Raw genomic sequence first — 17,783 nt, forward strand, 5'->3', positions numbered from 1 at the left:
AATCCGCACTTCATTTCCTGATGGCCCTAACCCCACCTCAGCCTCTGACAAAGAGCCCTCATCCAGGCCTTCCCCAGCCTCATCGCTGTCTGACTCCGTTGCCAGCTTTGCTGGCTGCTGGCAGACCACAACAATTTCCATGTATGAGAATGGAATTCAGTCTGGGTCCTTCCCATAACTTCTTAACTACTATACCACATTGGTGGATGCGTGTAACTGTTAAACACATATAGAAATGTAGGGATTTCTGTAGAAAAGAATGGGAGGACCTGGGATGGCTTGTTCCCCAGTTCTCAGTTTAAAATATAGCTACTATAAGAATATGTGTGTGCCATTTAGTTTTATTCCTATTAAGTAGAGGTATCACAACTGGACTGCAAAATATAGACAAAAGTCTAGAGTCTTGTAACGACTAGCAAAGTACAAAGTTTAATAATTTGAGAACGGAACATTCCAGAGAACTACAGTAATTCTCATTCCCCCTCCAGACCCCTCTTTTCTAGTTTGGAAGATTTACTCCCAGAAATGTCAGACTACTCCTTGTTTAGTCCAGTTCTATGTTAAGTTATAATTTCCCTAATAGGTTTAACCATTCAACTCTTTGGATCATATGGAGCAAGCAGCATTTTCTGGGTTTATACCCATAAACGAGGGATGTCAAATTCAAGGCCTGGAGGCTGGATCTGGCCCTTGGGGTGCTTAGATCTGGCCTGCAGGCCCGCCCTGGTGCCTCTGCCAGCAAAAACGGAGCTCAGGAGAACTGCATGGGGCCTTCCCGAGGTCCATTTTTGCTGGCAAAGGGTTGCAGGCCACCAGAGGCGCCCCTGACATGAATAACATCAAGCTGGCCACGCCCATGCCCAACTCGGCCCCCTGAGGTCAGACACAACCCTGTTGCATCCCTCAATGAAATCAAGTTTGACACCCCTGCCATAAACCATAATATAATTTTTCATTTTTTTTCCACAAGCACTGTGTGAACCAAACAACATGTAAATGTAAACCATGAATTATGAACATAATGTGTGGGCTCAAGCACCCTGATTTATTCAGCATCTGAATATACCTAAAATACACTGTGGCTTAACATGATATGTGGCCCCTTCCTAATCCAGATCATAAAAAAAGTGGTGAAGACAAAACAGGATAAGCCCGTGATGGCGAACCTATGGCTCCAGTGGCACACAGAGCCATATCTGTGGGCATGCAAGTGTTGCCCTAGCTCAGCTCCAATGTGCATGTGTGTGCCGGCCAGCTGATTTTCGGGCCTTCTGGGCCCACTGGAAGTCAGGAAACGGGCCATTTCCAGCCTCCAGAGGGCCTCCGAGGTATGTGTGGGGAAGGCCATTTTCGCCCTCCCCAAGCTCCAAGAAAGTCTCTGGAGCCTGGGGAGGGCAAAAAATTGGCCTACTGGGCCCACCGTGCCATCATGTGCCAGGAGCGCAGGGGGTCCTGCGTGCATGTGCGGGGAGCGGGGTGCATTGAATTATGGGTGTGGGCACACGTGCACGACCCCTCCCCATGCTCTCCCCACTTTTGGCACACAATGGCAAAAAGACATCACTGGTCTAAGCACTGCTTAGAGAAATAACATTTGTTCTCCTTTAGTAATGCTCAAATCCCAGAGTAATCATTTTATTGGGCCTTGAAAGAGATGGGTGCAGAGTATTATTTTAAAGGGCTTTCCTGATTAGTAAGTGCCCTTAAGTTGGCAGTGGACAAAGGTTTTGAGATAAGAAGAGTATCAATTATAGTACTTTGTTTTTATTGCTCTCCTTTCTCCAAGACTCTCTCTGCCAGTAATACATCTTGAGGTGGGGAAACTCAGTTGTTTACTTCTCTGTTGATAAGACTTTCTTCCTTTCTTTCCCCCAACTCAAGAATTAGAGTCAGTTAAAGGCTATCTTTGCTACTAACCAGAGAGGCTCTCTTCTATCTGTGGAACTAGATTTGGGGCACAGATTCACAGTCTAGGGGGGAAAAGTCTACTGTAGGCAAGTGTAAAAGGAGTAGAAGTGCTATTGTTAAACCCCATCATAGCTTAATATGCAGCTTACACCTGGCTCTAGCACACACATACCCTTTTTTCTTTTTCTTGTTCTGCTTTAGACACGTTACTAGAAAATTTCCAGAAGCCCCTCAGAGTCCTTAGTTAGAGAGTAGGGGCTGAGATCCCCTCAACCAAGCTTCCCAGATGTGTCCTAGGAAGTTCAGGAATCATCCTATCCTGCTGAATGAATCTGTGAGGGGAAAATGACTCTTTAGATGGAATCAAACTTAGGCATCCATTTGAACCCATAGTGATGTCATACAAACTATGACATTCTTGTGATGATGTCATTTGCTCTCTCCTTCCCCACCCCATTGCATATGGATACCTATGGTTTCAAGGTTAATTTGTATGCTGCCCAGAATCATGTCTTGTGAGATGGACTGCTACATAAATAGGATAAATAATTCACCTGTAAAGCCACATTGTAATCCATTGCTAAGATGGGTTGATACATTACCCAAAGTCAAAGTTTATTCTTGGCATCTGAATTGGGTAGGTATAGAAATGGAATGAATGAATGAATGAATGAGAGAGAGACAGACAGACACACACAATGACTTGTTTCACATATCTGTGGCTCAGGCTGCTAATGCAGTCTGTTATTAACAGCAGCTGCCTGCAATTATTGCAGGTTCTAGTCCCACCAGGCCCAAGGTTGACTCAGCCTTCCATCCTTTATAAGGTAGGTAAAATGAGGACCCAGATTGTTGGGGGCAATAAAAGTTGACTTTGTATGTAAATATACAAATAGAATGAAGACTATTGCTAACATAGTGTTAGCCGCCCTGAGTCTCCGGAGAAGGGCGGGATATAAATGCAAATTAAAAAAAAACACATCATGCTAAGCCATAAACCGTGGTTTAAAGTCATATTGGGTGTGGTCAAGGCAACGTGCTAAGTAAAATCAAAACAAACCACATTATGTGTTAATATGAGCTGCAAAAGAAACTTTTTGTGACCTAGTTTAGATGTACTCTTGAACTTGGAAACTGCATTTTTCTTTCTTGCTGAGAGAGATGAATCTTGGCTCTTATCTATCCCAATTCAGCAAACTGAGCTTATGGTTGTCCTCAGCACTTGCTCAATAGCATGTATCAATGTATATATTTTAAACCCTGACTTCATATTTAAAGCTCTGGTTTTTGAAGTCCTGGGTTTTAGGGTATACAGTATGTATAGAGTTTTGTGTTAAATCAGACAAATAGAAGATCACATTGTGTATAAGGTTAGAAGGCAGTGCAGTTATCCAAGAACCTTTTCTGGCTTGTTCAAGGAGTGCCAAACATTGATGAGATGTTTCAAGCTGCTTTCACAAACATTTAATGATCGAATTGCTTATAAACATGAACATTAAATAGTGCTATAACTCATGCAGAGTTGTTGGGAACTTGACATAGTAAAGCTAACTACTTCGAAAACCATTCCTTTACGCTAGATCACTCGACAGGTGATAAAAGTAATGTTGACCCATTGCTACAGATGTAAACAGTGGCTGAATGGCTCTGAATACTGCTTGATTTTATGATGTAAGAACTGTGGGAATGCGTAAAGCTTCTAACTTTGAGAACTGGAATTATGCAGCTCAACGGTGTCCTCACTTGTGAGAGCTTGCAGGATCTGTGCACCACAGAGACGTCACAATGAATAACTTGGCTATCCACTGGTATTGATGCCTCGCCCAGCCTGTGGCTGACTCCTTAGCAACTCTGGTAAACAGAGATGATTTCACAGAGCTTGTGGTTGGTTTATAAAACTGCTCTGTCCTAGCTTCTAAGATAAAGTAGCCTATGCACCTGGTAACTTCTTAAGTCCTCAGGTGGGAGCTGGGCCAGGCAAGGTTCTATCAAGATTCTTTTAAGGAAAATAAGTATTGTTTTGATGATTTAAAGAAGCTTTAGGCCAGCCATGATTTTCATTTCCTGAGATAAATCTATTGTGTTACAGTAAAACCTTGATTTTATAACACTCATTCAGCAGATTTTGGAATCAACACCAAGCTATATCCCCAAAGAATGTACATAAATCTGTTATTTGGCAACTCAGTTTGGATACTTGTCTTATATTTGTGTAAATATATTTGACTTATTTTTGTCTGTGCAGTTTAGACAGGACCCTGGATTTGCAGGACATGCTAGATGACAAGATGGTTATGCGTCTTGTAACAATTTGGTTTAATTACCTATTATTTGGTTTAATAAAACATGCAGTTACAGGGTGAACATTCTGTTTCCTTTGAAAGGGAATCAACATTTAGGCTTAGTTCTCATAGGTATGGATACTAGCTAATTTCCTTACAGTTGAACACTGACTGAGATCCATTGAAAACATTCCATTTCAGGTGATAGTACAGAATGGATGGATGCGTGCATGGATAGATGTGTGGATAGATGCATGGATGATATGGGTGGGATAGATAGTAATGGTAAGCATCCATATATCTTTTAAGTAATGAGCAATACATACAACTATACCATAAATAAAAATTATTATGTGATATTTGCCCTCTGATGAACTTCTATCACAATTTTTAAATTTTGTGTTTTATTAATATTGGATAAAAAGACAATGTTTTTAACAGGATTAACTAACTGTTGAGGTTCTGTCTCTTTCTATAAGGAAAGACTTGTAGAAGAAAGAGACAGGACTTCAACTGTTAGTGCCACCCTGCCTGGTGCTTCCAGTGTCACAAACATGCACCCTTTGAAAATTGTTCTGCTGCAGGGGGTTGGACATAGGATGCAACGTTATGGCCAGCATCTAGTTTTCTGTGGATGCTGGAAAACATAAATGCTGTGTCACTTCCAGAGTAACCAATCAGAATAGCAAAAAAGTACAATATTGCTTAAAAGTATGTGAACCTTTTTGAATCCTTTAGAGTATTCGATATTTCTATATAAATATGACCTAAATGCAATCTATTCTCCACACAAATTCTAAAACTAGATAAAGAAAACCCAATTAAGTAAAGGAGTCAAAAACCTTATACTTGTTCATTTATTTATTTATTGAGAAAAATGACCCAAAGCTACATCTATTGCTTTAATAATTGGTGTTTATTAGTTCTTTGTTTATTCATTTTTAAAAAGTTTTTTAGATTGATAGTTTTTAAATGTGAAACTTGGGCTGCATTTCCCAAAATCAAATGGGTGAAAGCAAAGCCTAAGCTTTAAATTAATTTAATTTACATTTAATTGGACTACAAGAATCCAGATAATCAATAGATGGCAGCAGAAAGATAAAGAAAAGTCTATTCTGCCATCTAGTTGTCACCTGGGTTTTCATAGCCCAAATCTAATAGTCTGGTTCTGAAAAGTCTGTCTCACCACCTGGTGATTTTATAGATGGATGTTTTTCACCTTGACAGTCCCTGTGACAATCCATGGGTGTTCCATAGTCATTCTTTTTTTTTAAAAAATTAAAAGATATATAAATATATTTTTGTTTCCTTTATTCCAATGATATACCTGATTCTTTCTGTTTGCTTTATCCACTGTCTTCTCCTTCTTTTCTCAACTTGGAACAGCGTAGACATTTTTTCTAACTAATAATTTATTTATTTATTTATTTATTTATTTTTATACTTTTATACTTTTATACATCTTCCGTAGGACTCAGGGCAGTTCACAGGCATATTAAAAATACAACAATAATAAATAAGCAATTTAAAACCCAATTAAAACAAAATATTATAATCGCCAAATCACTAAAACGGTAAAAAACCGGTTAAAACCCATTAAAATTGACTAAAATATTTTATTCTTAGGCTAGTCCAGCTTGTTGAAATAATGAAGTCTTCAGTTCACGCCTGAAGGTCCGGAGGTCAGGGAGTTGCCGTAACCCTGGAGGAAGCTCGTTCCACAGAGCCGGTGCTGCCACAGAGAAGGCCCTCCCCCTGGGAGTCGCCAACCTACATTGCTTGGTCAACGGCACCCGGAGGAGGCCCGCTCTGTGGGAGCGCACCGGTCGTTGGGAGGCTATCGGCGGCAGAAGGCGGTCTCGTAGATACCCCGGTCCTAAGCCATGGAGCGCTTTAAAGATGGTGACCAGAACCTTGAATTGTACCCGGAAGGCTACCGGCAGCCAGTGTAGGCCGCACAGGATAGGTGTTATATGGGAGCAACGCGGTGCTCCCTCTATCACCCGCGCGGCCGCATTCTGGACTAACTGGAGCCTCCTGGTGCTCTTCAAGGGGAGCCCCATGTAGAGAGCATTGCAATAGTCCAGGCGGGAAGTGACGAGGGCATGAGTGACCGTGCGTAAGGCATCCCGGTCAAGGAAGGGGCGCAACTGGCGAATCAGGTGAACCTGATAAAATGCTCCCCTGGCGACGGCTGTCAAATGTTCCTCTAAGGACAGCCGATCGTCCAGGAGAACGCCTAAGTTGCGCACTCCTCCCCTGGGGGTCAGTACTTCCCCCCCCACAGTCAGCGATGGTGTAAGCTGACTGTACCGGGACGCCGGAACCCACAGCCACTCTGTCTTGGAAGGGTTGAGTCGGAGCCTGTTCCTCCCCATCCAGACCCGCACGGCCTCAAGACACCGGCCCATCACCTCAACGGCTTCGTTGGGGTGGTTCGGGGTGGAAATGTACAGCTGTGTATCATCAGCGTACAGATGATAATCCACCCCGAAACCACGGATAACCTCACCCAGCGGCTTCATATAGATGTTGAACAGGAGAGGCGAGAGAACAGACCCCTGAGGCACCCCACAAGTGAGGCGCCTCGGGGTCGATCTCTGCCCTCCTGCCAACACCGTCTGCGAACGGTCAGAGAGATAGGAGGAGAACCACCGATAAACGGTGCCTCCCACCCCCAATCCCCCCAACCGCCGCAGCAGGATACCATGGTCGATGGTATCAAAAGCCGCCGAGAGATCTAATAGCACCAGGACAGAGGAACAACCCCTGTCCCGGGCCCTCCAGAGGTCATCCACCAACGCGACCAAAGCCGTCTCGGTGCTGTATCCGGGTCTGAAACCGGACTGGAACGGGTCTAGATAGACAGTTTCCTCCAGGTATTGAGGAAGCTGATATGCCACCACACTCTCAACAACCTTCACCAGAAAGCGAAGGTTGGAGACTGGACGATAGTTCGCTAATACAGCCGGGTCCAGGGAGGGCTTCTTAAGAAGGGGCCTCACCACCGCCTCTTTCAAGGCGGAGGGGAAAACACCCTCCAACAAAGAAGCGTTGGTAACTCCCAGGAGCCAGCCTCGTGTGACCTCCCGTGTGGCCAGTACCATCCAGGAGGGACACCGGTCCAATAAACATGTGGTGGGATTCAACCTACCCAACAACCTGTCCATGTCATCAGGAGTCACAGGATCGAACTCAGCCCAGATAACATTCTCAAGACTCGTCCCCGCCATCCCACCCGGATCTATCCAATCAGTGTCCAAGCCATCCCGAATCTGAGCGATTTTATCAGACAGATACTGTACAAAATCCTCAGCTCGTCCCTGTAAGGGGTCCTCCCGAGCCTCCTGCGTGAGGCTTAGTGTCTCCTCCTTTACTTAACCATGATCAATTTCCATTTGGTGGCTACCTGAAGGTTTTCTCCCAAGATTTTTCAGGGTACTTTGCTGTCATCTCAGGCAGCATACTGCCAGATTATACAAAGGGCCACAAATATTTCTAATGTAACAATTTTCCACTTGAAATTGCTTTTTTTTTCTTTGCGGGAGAAAAGGCAGGAGAAACAATGGACAATAAGCAACAAGGAGAGCTAGAGGTTAGAAATGGGAAAACAATGCCCAAACAAGGAAGAAAGAATTAAACAATCCTCTCATTTCTATTGATCTTGAAATGTTTTTTCATGATCAGTCAGCCCAGGAAGAATAAATTCAAATGAAATTTCTTATTTAATTTATCTCTTTAATCAGGCTGATTATGAGCTCTCTATCAGAGACCATTAAACCAGAGGAAGTAGAGAAGCAAAACATCTGTATCATACTTCTTTCTCAATTGAGATGAACATTAATTTTCATTGTTACACAAAATTGTTTCCTGTTTTGACATTTCTAGATGAATTACTCAAGGAAGAAATCATTCATTTGGGGGAGCTACTTTTTCAGTGTAGGTGAAATGTCTTCTACAAATTTCCCTTCATAATTTTCCTAACTGGGTTATTTAATATTTAGTACTTTATGTTTTACAGATAATGATGGACAAATAGCCCAAGCTATCACTATCTTGTTTCTCCAATTATAAAACTTTCTTATGTAAGATATTTTTGAGATGGGATACAGTCTTGAGGTAGATTAATGTAGGTAAAATTATACTCTCAATAACTGATATTGCTGTTCAGGGTTGTTGTTTTTTTTGTTATTCTTTTTAGTTATTTGTAGCTTAGTCATGAAATACACACTAAATTAATGAGTTTTATGGTATTTCCTGAGTATTTTTACATCAGATATGAAACAAAGAATTGTTGAATCCCTTTCTGTAATTCTCTGATCCTAAATCATTTCTGCACTTCTTTCAGGTTACATGTCCAATGCAATTTTCTTGGTTTTATATATTTGATTTCTCAGTATGTTCTTGCAAATCTGTGGAATGATTTACAGCTATGTTTAAATACAATTTTCATCTTGAAACATCTTTTTCTCAACATTGCTATAAAAATAGATTCCCATACCAGCAAGGATTCTGGAAACCATTATGTCAACTGCAGTGAACTGGAAACTTCTTTGTTATCAGACTTGCTTCCTTGCAGGATCTTGTGAAGATTGTTGGATAGAAAAAGGAGAAAATCATCACTTTGATTACCATAGGGATATATTACTGTAGTTGTAAACTAAAAAAAAAATCAATTCTGGAATTCTTGTAACCCACATTTTTAATTTCAATAAACCTTGTTAAAGAAAACACTGTGGGAATCTGGTTTGGAAAAGAATTACTTTCAGTTATAGATTGCTGATAAAGAGTTTGATAATCCTTATATAATCTAGAGAAAGCATCCTGAGAGAGGGAGTTCTCTTGATGGTTATAAGTAGACAAATCTGTATTAGGGACCAAGAAAGTGAAAGATTCACCTTTCAAGGAATTCAAGTCTAGCATGCTTCTGTGGCCTCTGGAAGATGGCAATCATCTGATGGGTAAACAGCTCATCATTATAGATTTTATGGCTGGGCAGATGATACTGTAAGAAGATGGTCGTAGAACATCAGGCCTGAATGGTTTAATTCAAACCTGAATGGTTTAATTCAAAGTGACAACTACCACCTAGAAATCAACCAACAACCAATGCAGCTCTCTGAATATAATAAAAATGTTGCCCGATGCCAAGCACATGGTAACAGTCCAATTGAAAAATGACTGAAACAGGAGTGACAATGAGTAATTCTCCTACCTACTCCAAGAAATGTTGCAATTGGTTCAGAAGATGGAGCTGCAGAAAAGCCCTTGTGGCCACAGCTGCCACCTGCTCCTTAAGAAGGAGTTGAGAGTTGATTCTCAGAATTACATTGTTTTCCTTCCTGTAATTATAGTTTGCCTCCATAGAAGAAAGCGGAGCAGCAGGGATGTTACTTTTCCAGTAAGCGTGCCAATAATTCATTAGGAATTGCAGGTTAAAATATTTAGCAGACCACAAAGTTTGCAAGTTAAACCAAACACGTTTCAGGAGATACTTGTCTCAAGAGTCCTAAGCCACTGAAAATTAGAGCATATATCATGCATAAGACCTCTGAGGAGTCTCATCTATGTTTCTTGGTCGTAGTGGTGTGATGGAATCATGGTGAAGAGAACAGAATGCTCAAAAGGGACATGTCTTGCCCTCTAATCACTGTTAATTGCTATACAGACCAGAATGAGAACAATGGGTAATTGTACTTATGGTTGGCAGTATGAATAAACCTCTTTGTAATAAGTGCACGTCTGTCCGTGTGTGAGAGAGAGATGAGCCACAAGCTCTGCTTATCAAGAAGACCTGTTTTGTGCAATTAATCTTTGAGGTTCTTCCTCACTTTTTTTTAATCATTATTAAATGATTAAAATTTAATAGTTCCTGAGGAACACCTGAACTGCTCAAAGATGTATCAGCTATGGAAGGCAGATTTGTTTCCTTGACTTGTTCTGATGAGGGGAGGCATAAATATAACAAATTCTACACTGTAGTCTGGACAGTAGATTGGATTGCACAATTTGCGATCCAAAGAGCCAAACACTTTTTAGTATATGGGGGAAAAAACCCATTTGTTGTTACTATAGAAATAGTTGAGTGGGCATCCCAGTAAATTTGATTTGGCAAGTCTAGTTTCAATGAATTAAGCATACATGCCAAAAGTGCTTTTTCCCTGGGTAGCTGAATTTGCACAACATGCTTAACTTAGTCGTGAACTAACCCATTCTCTGGGTTCACACAAGGTGCCACAAAGAAGAAAATTAACAAAGATTAAAGTGAATGAAATTTAGAATGATGAGCAAATGAAGATTCTAATTCTTAAATAACCCTATCAAATAGGTTCAAGCATGGATAGAGGATATGTATCTTGTTCTGTTTTATAATTCACTGTCATTTCATTTAAGGTATAAAATGATGTCTGATAGTGCACAGCTCCACACCCCATCACATTTTGAAGATGTTTGAAAAGGCTTTTTGGATTATTTCATCATTTTCAGCTACATATTTCTATAATAAGCGCACAAATGTGCCTTCATTCTATTTGTATATTTTTTACAAAGTCAACTTATTGCCCCCCCAACAATCTGGGTCCTCATTTTACCTACCATATAAAGGATGGAAGGCTGAGTCAACCTTGGGCCGGGCTTGAACCTGCAGTAATTGCAGGCTACTGTGTTCTAATAACAGGCTTCGTAACAGCCTGAGCTATTCCGGCCCCTTTCTGTATGATACTTACATATATTGTTGTGACAAAATAAATAAATAAATAAATAAATAAATAAATCTATTCTGGGGGATTCCTACAATATTCTGCTCCCCACTCCTGGAAAATATTACCCTTCAGATGTAAATCTGTTTTGGGTTCCTTTGGGAACAACTAGATACTAGGGTGTTAAATATAAGTAATTTCAAGTAAAAATATAGTAACAATGAGAAATTAGCCCAAACATGCCTTAAAGAAGGAAAGACTGCATAATCAGAAAAATGGTTCTGTGACTAAGATGAATCACAGTGCCTGTTGAACTTAGTGTCTTTGCTACAGTAGCACTGATGATGTTACCTAGTTTAATGAAGTATCTGCAAGAAAACAACCAAGCTTAATTTCTTTTAGTTTATCAGATAATCTGTGCTGCCAAAAGATGCTTTTTCTTCTTAATTCATTCAAGGTAGATATGGGGGAAGATGAGACCAGTTTGTGTTACCCAAACTATGTAGCATCATCAGTGCCAGTAAGGAGTGGGGTTTAGTCTCATTTTATAGTCTAGTGCGGGGGTCTCCAACGTTGGCAACTTTAAGACTTGTGGACTTCAAGTTCTAGAATTCCTCAGCCAGCAAACTGAGGGAGTTGAAGTCCACAAGTCTTAAAGTTGCCAAGGTTGGAGACCCCTGGTCTATTGACTCGCCCTTGTCAGTGTAGGTGGGAGTGGCCTTGGAAGCTCTATATTTGGTCTGTTTACTGTTGGCTTGTTTGGCAATTCCTTGCTTGAGGTATTGCTTGCTTGATTGTTGGTCTGATCTGATATTAATCTTGTAATTAATCTAAGCTCATCTGGGTGATTATTGCTGGTGGGAAGTTCGTTTGGTCTTTTTTTCCTTTTTGGCTTGCTCATTGTCTCTTTAATATATAGATATTGTTTATGTCTATGTGTCTATTGATGGCTAAATTGTCAGAGTGCCAGGCTTCTAGAAATTCCCTAGCATTTTCGGATTTGGCTTGGTCTAGGATGGTCACAATTTCCCAATTAAAACTATAATTAAGTCTGTCCATATATTATGAAATTAAAGAGTTTTTATCGTATCTTGTGACTAGTTGGTGTTCATGAATGCATTCTCATGAGACATCTGCAAGAAAACAACCACGCTTACAAAGCACCAAGACCCCGTTATTTCAACCCTGAGCTACAAATACTCTTTTTTATTGAATTCTCATTGTTTGTCCTGGTGCTAATATAATTTAATATACTTTATTTTTTTGTGGTTAGTTTCTCATCAGCAGTATACTAAGCACTAACTGTATAATCTTGGTAATGGCTTATCCACCTACTGATAATAATAATGATTTACAGATGATAATAATAATTACTTACTGATATTAATAATGACTTACAGATGATAATAATAATAATTACTTACTGATAATAATAATTAGTATCAACTAAGAAAAAAACAACAAGCCACAATGGCTGATTGTACTCAATACACTAAAGCAAAAGCAAAATCATCTTTGCAACATATGAAATGCTGCTATAAATGGATTTCTATGTAAAATAAGCCAGACAGTGGACTATGGTTGTACCTTTCTTTTTTTACTGTTCTAAAAGACATATTTGGAATAATCATTATTCTACTGCAAGAAAAGGTGGCCGACAATAATACTGTGGTCTGCCGTCTTACATTTCTTGCAGCTTGCCACTAAACAAAAGGACCCTTCATTTAGGTAGGGCATCTAGTGTAATATGTCTTGATGTGAATAGAAGGAGCAGATGGCAAGTGTCTGGCAATTTGTTAAACAGCGCAGCCTGTAAAGGAGTGGAACGGCAGCAAGTTGCAGAGCCAAGCTGCCCATGTCATGTTCTTTCATCAAGTGGTTAAGCCAGCTGGATCCAGGGTTTCAAGACTGTACATGTAGCAGTTTCTACTTTAGTCTGAGATTACTTTAAAACACGGAACAACATCTCTTGGCCTTCCTGTGAAAGATCAGCATCCACACGGGGTCACTTTTTCTACTGGACCGTTTCCATTAAGAAAGAAAAGAAAGAAAGAAAGAAAGAAAAAGAAAGAAAGAAAGAAAGAAAGAAAGAAAGAAAGAAAGAAAGAAAGAAAGAAAGAAAACAGTATTAAGGAGATTGTGGTGGTGGAGAAATTAAAGGACAAAGACAAGGGAATGCAGATAATGCAAACTGCAGGTGATTTTACACTACAACTAACTGTTTTATATGTGAGGTTTATGGCTAGGAATCGTCAGAGCTACAATATTAGTTGCTGAGGGTGTTGGGAATTTTCTTTCTGAGAGCTGTAATTTTTCTTTCTTACAAAATTGCAGAGTTCCCTTTGACGAGGGAATGCCCATATGCAGTTTAAAATTCCTTGTGTGTACAGTCACACTTGGTCAATAAAGGATTCTGTTCTATTCTGTCCTATCTTATCCTACTCCTACTCCTACACCTACTTCTACTCCATTCTAAATATGTCTCAAATGGAAGAAGATGAGCATATGAGACCAATTTTAAAAAGGGGGGTCTGTTCAAAGTTTTCAAACAAAGAAAAAATTCAAAAAGTTGAAAAGTTCGAACTGTCCCTTTGTTTGTTCCTTTCCTTTCCTTTATTTACAGAAAAGGTTGTGCATCTTCTAGACAGCTTGGTGCCCCCTAGTTCTGCTTTGAAACTCAATTTCCAGAATTTCCAGCCATCTACATGGGGAATGTGAGAAGTTGAACTCTCAAGAGAACTGAAGTGCCCTAGGTTGGGAAATGCTGTTCTTAGAAGAAGAATAAGTGTGTTTAAAGGAGTGTTTTCCAATTTTCCTTAACAAATGTCTTGGCATACAGCTGATTTATGATACCTCAGTCATGGTCAGAACTGACATTTGCTAAGTTCCAGTTGGCCGGGTTAGACTGCTGCAGGCACACCTCTTCCTCTCTGACCAGGAGGAACTATTCTCCCTGGGATATTTTCACTTGAGATGCAAGAGAAACCAGATACTTGGTTTCTGTAAAGGCATTAGCCAGTTCTGTGCTTGACCCACCCTTCAAAAAGCGCCATTCAGACATTATGCGGGCTCTTTCTATACAAAGTTACCCGGTTGGCAGTTCTGCTCCTAGTTGCTCTTGCCTTAGTGACTTTTTGATTGGATTATTGCAGTAAAAAAAAGAGAGCAGGCTGCTGATGTGTTGAAACTGGGAAGGAAATGTATTGCTGGTTCTGCTCCAAGTGTGCATTAGTGGTTTTGTTTTTGCCAACAGGGTTTTCGCATGGCTACTTTCTGCTGTCTTTATTGCTTTGTGGGGGGAGGGGCAGTGTTATTTTGCATATTTCATGAGATGCTTCTGGGTACAGCCATGACTGCCAGCACTGCCATTCCCTTGCATTATTTACTGTACAGCTACTGGGAATCTGGGACGAAATTGACAGGAGCTCTGCCAATTTTCCCATTTAATTCAAGTGAGTGGGAGGCCTACCTGCCAGTCATCGGGAAGAAGGGAAACTTTTGCCCCCAAATAACCCAGTTGATAGGTTGGTAAGATAAAGGATGACTTGAGAGGAAAGGGAAAAAAGAGCTCACTCTCAGTGCATGGTGCAGACTTTTTTTTCTACTTCATCAATCACTTTCCCTATTTCAAATCCGAACCAACCCAGAAAAATAATACCGATACTGATTTCTGCAAAAATAAAGATACAAAATGTGATCTTGCTATTTTATGTTCCAAAATGTCAGTTTGTTTTATTTTATGACTTGCATTTCCTTTAGTACAAATAGTCCTCAACTTAAAGCTATTCATTTTGCAACTGCTTGAAGTTACAACAACACTGAAAAAAGTGACTTACAGCCAGTCCTCCCAGTTACAACCACTGCAGCATCCCCATGGTCAGGTGATCAGCATTCAGGGACTGGTTAACTGGCATGTAGTTATAACAGTTGCAGCATCCCAGGGTTGTGTGATCACTTTTGGGACCTTCCCAAACAGCTTCTGACTAGTAAAGTCAGGGAGGGAAGCCGGAGTCTCTTAATGACTATATGATGCCCTGAACAATTGCACTAATTTGCTTAACAACCATGGCAAAAGCTGTAAAATTGGGCATGACTCACTTAACAAGCACCTTGCTTAGCAGTGGAAATTCTGATCCCAGTTGTGGCTGTAAATCAAGGACTACCTATAGTACTTTCTCATATGACTTCATTTTGTTAATTTACAAGGTAAACTAATTAGGGAGTGGATATCCTTTCTAAAAGTATATTCTCTTAGTTTATGAGAAGTGTACATTCAATGGGATGAAAAGCAGATGAAGGTGCAATGGATATTTTTTGCAAATGTAAGAGGAGATCCTGCGTGTAGAAGCCGATCAAGTCATGAATGGTTTGAGAAATAGAGATAAACTTTTCTTCTCTCTCCTTCATTGAAACTTTGCACACAAAAGAAACTGGTCCATCTAATGAGACAGTCTGGTACCTTCTTCCTTTCTGTAATATGTGACCAGTTGTTACTGGCAGGAGATCTGTGGTGGATGGTCTGATGCAATCAGTTTCTTCTAATGTTAACTTTCCCTTCAACTGATCTGAGGATTCTGGGAATTATAGGGATCATTAGATTAGGGAAAGCTGTTAGACCTGTTATTTTCTCTATAGGACGGTTCACAATAGGTATTACTTCATATTTATGGGTTGGCTTCACCATCATGTAGAGGTAATAGAGACTGTAAAATCCAGGCTGTCCATGGAACCTTGGGCAGAGTTGAATTTCAAATATTGCCCAATAACTTTTGGAATATCTGGGCTGGGCAATTGGCAGTACGTTGAGATGAACCAATATCAGAACCAGAAACTATGGATAATCCAGTAGTTGCCTCAAAGACCAAATTGGAGCCAGAGCAAGAACAAAGTGCAAACCAAAGAACAGATACAGTCAGATCTCTTTTTTAAATTTCCAGTGGAAATAAGAATTCTGAAATTCTACTGCTCTGGCCAAAAAGAAGCAGTGATCAATCTAGGAGGAAAAAAATCCACCTAGGACAGTCTTGGGCCCACCAAATGCATGGATTTCAACACCCAGAATTCCCAACCAGTGTATCTGAAATCCATGCATTTGGAGAGTACATAGGTTGATGAGGTGGAAAGTCTGAAGAAAGTTCACCAAAAAAAGTTGTGTACAGTTCATTGGTTTACTACAGGAAAGCACACAGAGATCTCCAAAGTGTCTGACAGGAAGAACCTGACATTGCCTTAGTTTGAATAAAAGTAAACACAAATCACATATTTTTCATCCTAGCCAGTACAGTAGTCCCAAAGGTGCTTTTTAAGAGGCAAAAAAACTTCCTTGTTTTTCTTTGAAGAAGTTTCACTTCTCATCCAAGAAGCTTCTTCAGCTCTGACTGGATGGTGGGGAATGGAAAGATTTATATTCCTTGCAGACAGCTGGTCATTTGCTTTCTTTTAAGAGAGTCATTGAGACCACTTGGCCTTTTATAACCAAGTGGGATGCCCAGCCAGACTGATCACCCTGATACCATGTTTTCCCCCAAAATAAGCCCTATTGGGTCTTTTGGAGGAAAAAAAGAGACCGGGTCTTATTTTGGGGGAAACAAGGTATAACAAAGGCTCTTACTTAACCCAATGACAGTCCTTTAAGCAAAAAACAGGTGCATTACTTCTTAAAGTCTCACCCTTTTAAAGTCTGCTGTGGAGATTTTAAGAACAGCCATATTGGGAATACCTCACAGTCCCTATCCATTCTTTTAGCACTGATTTCGTATCTAAGATATGAAATGAGATGTAGATCCATATCTGGGGCAAATAAGACAGTGTTAGATTGGCTGTTTTCCATGTGACTACCAGTCGATTTTGAACTGGAATAAAAAAGTAAAATTCTTGTTCTGTCCCATTTTCTTAATAAGGTAAGTTCTGTGTTTAAGGACATGCACATTTCTATCTAGTGCATATTTTTAATTAGATGTTACTCAGATAAAATTCCTAACTTCTTCTTATAATGGATTGTACAGGGATTGAGACTAAATTGATTCTGAATTTAATAACAGCAGCAAGACTGTTGATTGGACAATACTGGAAGAAAAAAGAGGTACCTACAATAGAAGAATGGATATTGAAAGTCATTAATTTGGCTGAGATGGCTAAAATCTCAGCTTTTTTAAAAAACAATATGCAGGAAAGATATTTAATTGAATGGAAAAAATGGATTGATTATCTACAAAACAGATATCAGATTAAGAAATATCAGATTGCCTTTGAATAATTAGGAAGTATTATTTTATGTAATGGGGAGGGGGTTGGGAGATGAAAAGATTTGGATGAAGTTAATTGGATTAGAAGGGAAAATTTTACTCTATGTTTGGTTTATGTATACCTTGTGATTGACCCGGGAAGTCGGGGGGGGGAAGGGAGGGGGGAAGGGGGTTTTTAGGGAGGGAGGGGGGAAAAAGGGGAAAAATTTTTTTTGTTTTTTAAAACTTTTTCAATAAAAAAAAAAATTCCTAACTTCTTCCTGGGTCATTCTGCTGTGTTATTCAAAATGGTCCTTGTCTCTCTCTAAGTGTTTTGTAGCTAGAAGTGGAACTTCATCCCTGATGTGTGATTAAAAGCTTTCCCATCTCTAGCTGGACTTTGGGGTTGAATCAGCCTAGCAAAGGATTGCATGAATTTGTCAGGATAAGAAAAAAGGCTATTTTAGAAATTTCAATGATCTAAGATAGTACAGTTGTTTTGCAACGGATACTGTTCTGATCTAACAGCTTAGTTTGAAGATGCCTCTGGTGTCATTTGGGTGCCAGGCCAACTCTTTCTTTTTGCATCCTTTATTTCAAGATTATACTCAGACAGCAGTGGCTTCCTACTTCCCAAAACCAAACCAGGTTGCACAAAACGTGTATTTTTG

General features: G+C 40.0%; 1 protein-coding gene across 3 annotated transcripts in view; it reads left to right on the top strand.

The window, feature by feature from the left end:
* CORO2A (coronin 2A) overlaps window positions 1-17,783 on the top strand; it is a 67,728-nt gene that overhangs the window by 18,252 nt on the left and 31,693 nt on the right. The window contains exon 1 of one of the 3 annotated variants that reach the window (XM_058165897.1): window positions 12,930-13,085. The exons of the other annotated variants lie outside the window; for them this stretch is intronic. The gene's annotated coding sequence lies outside the window, so the exon portion shown is untranslated. Of the gene's footprint in view, window positions 1-12,929; window positions 13,086-17,783 lie in introns of those variants that run through there. 3 annotated transcript variants of the gene reach the window in all.

Source organism: Ahaetulla prasina, chromosome 2 (assembly GCF_028640845.1).
Source record: "Ahaetulla prasina isolate Xishuangbanna chromosome 2, ASM2864084v1, whole genome shotgun sequence".
In the NCBI taxonomy this organism is placed as follows: domain Eukaryota; kingdom Metazoa; phylum Chordata; class Lepidosauria; order Squamata; family Colubridae; genus Ahaetulla; species Ahaetulla prasina.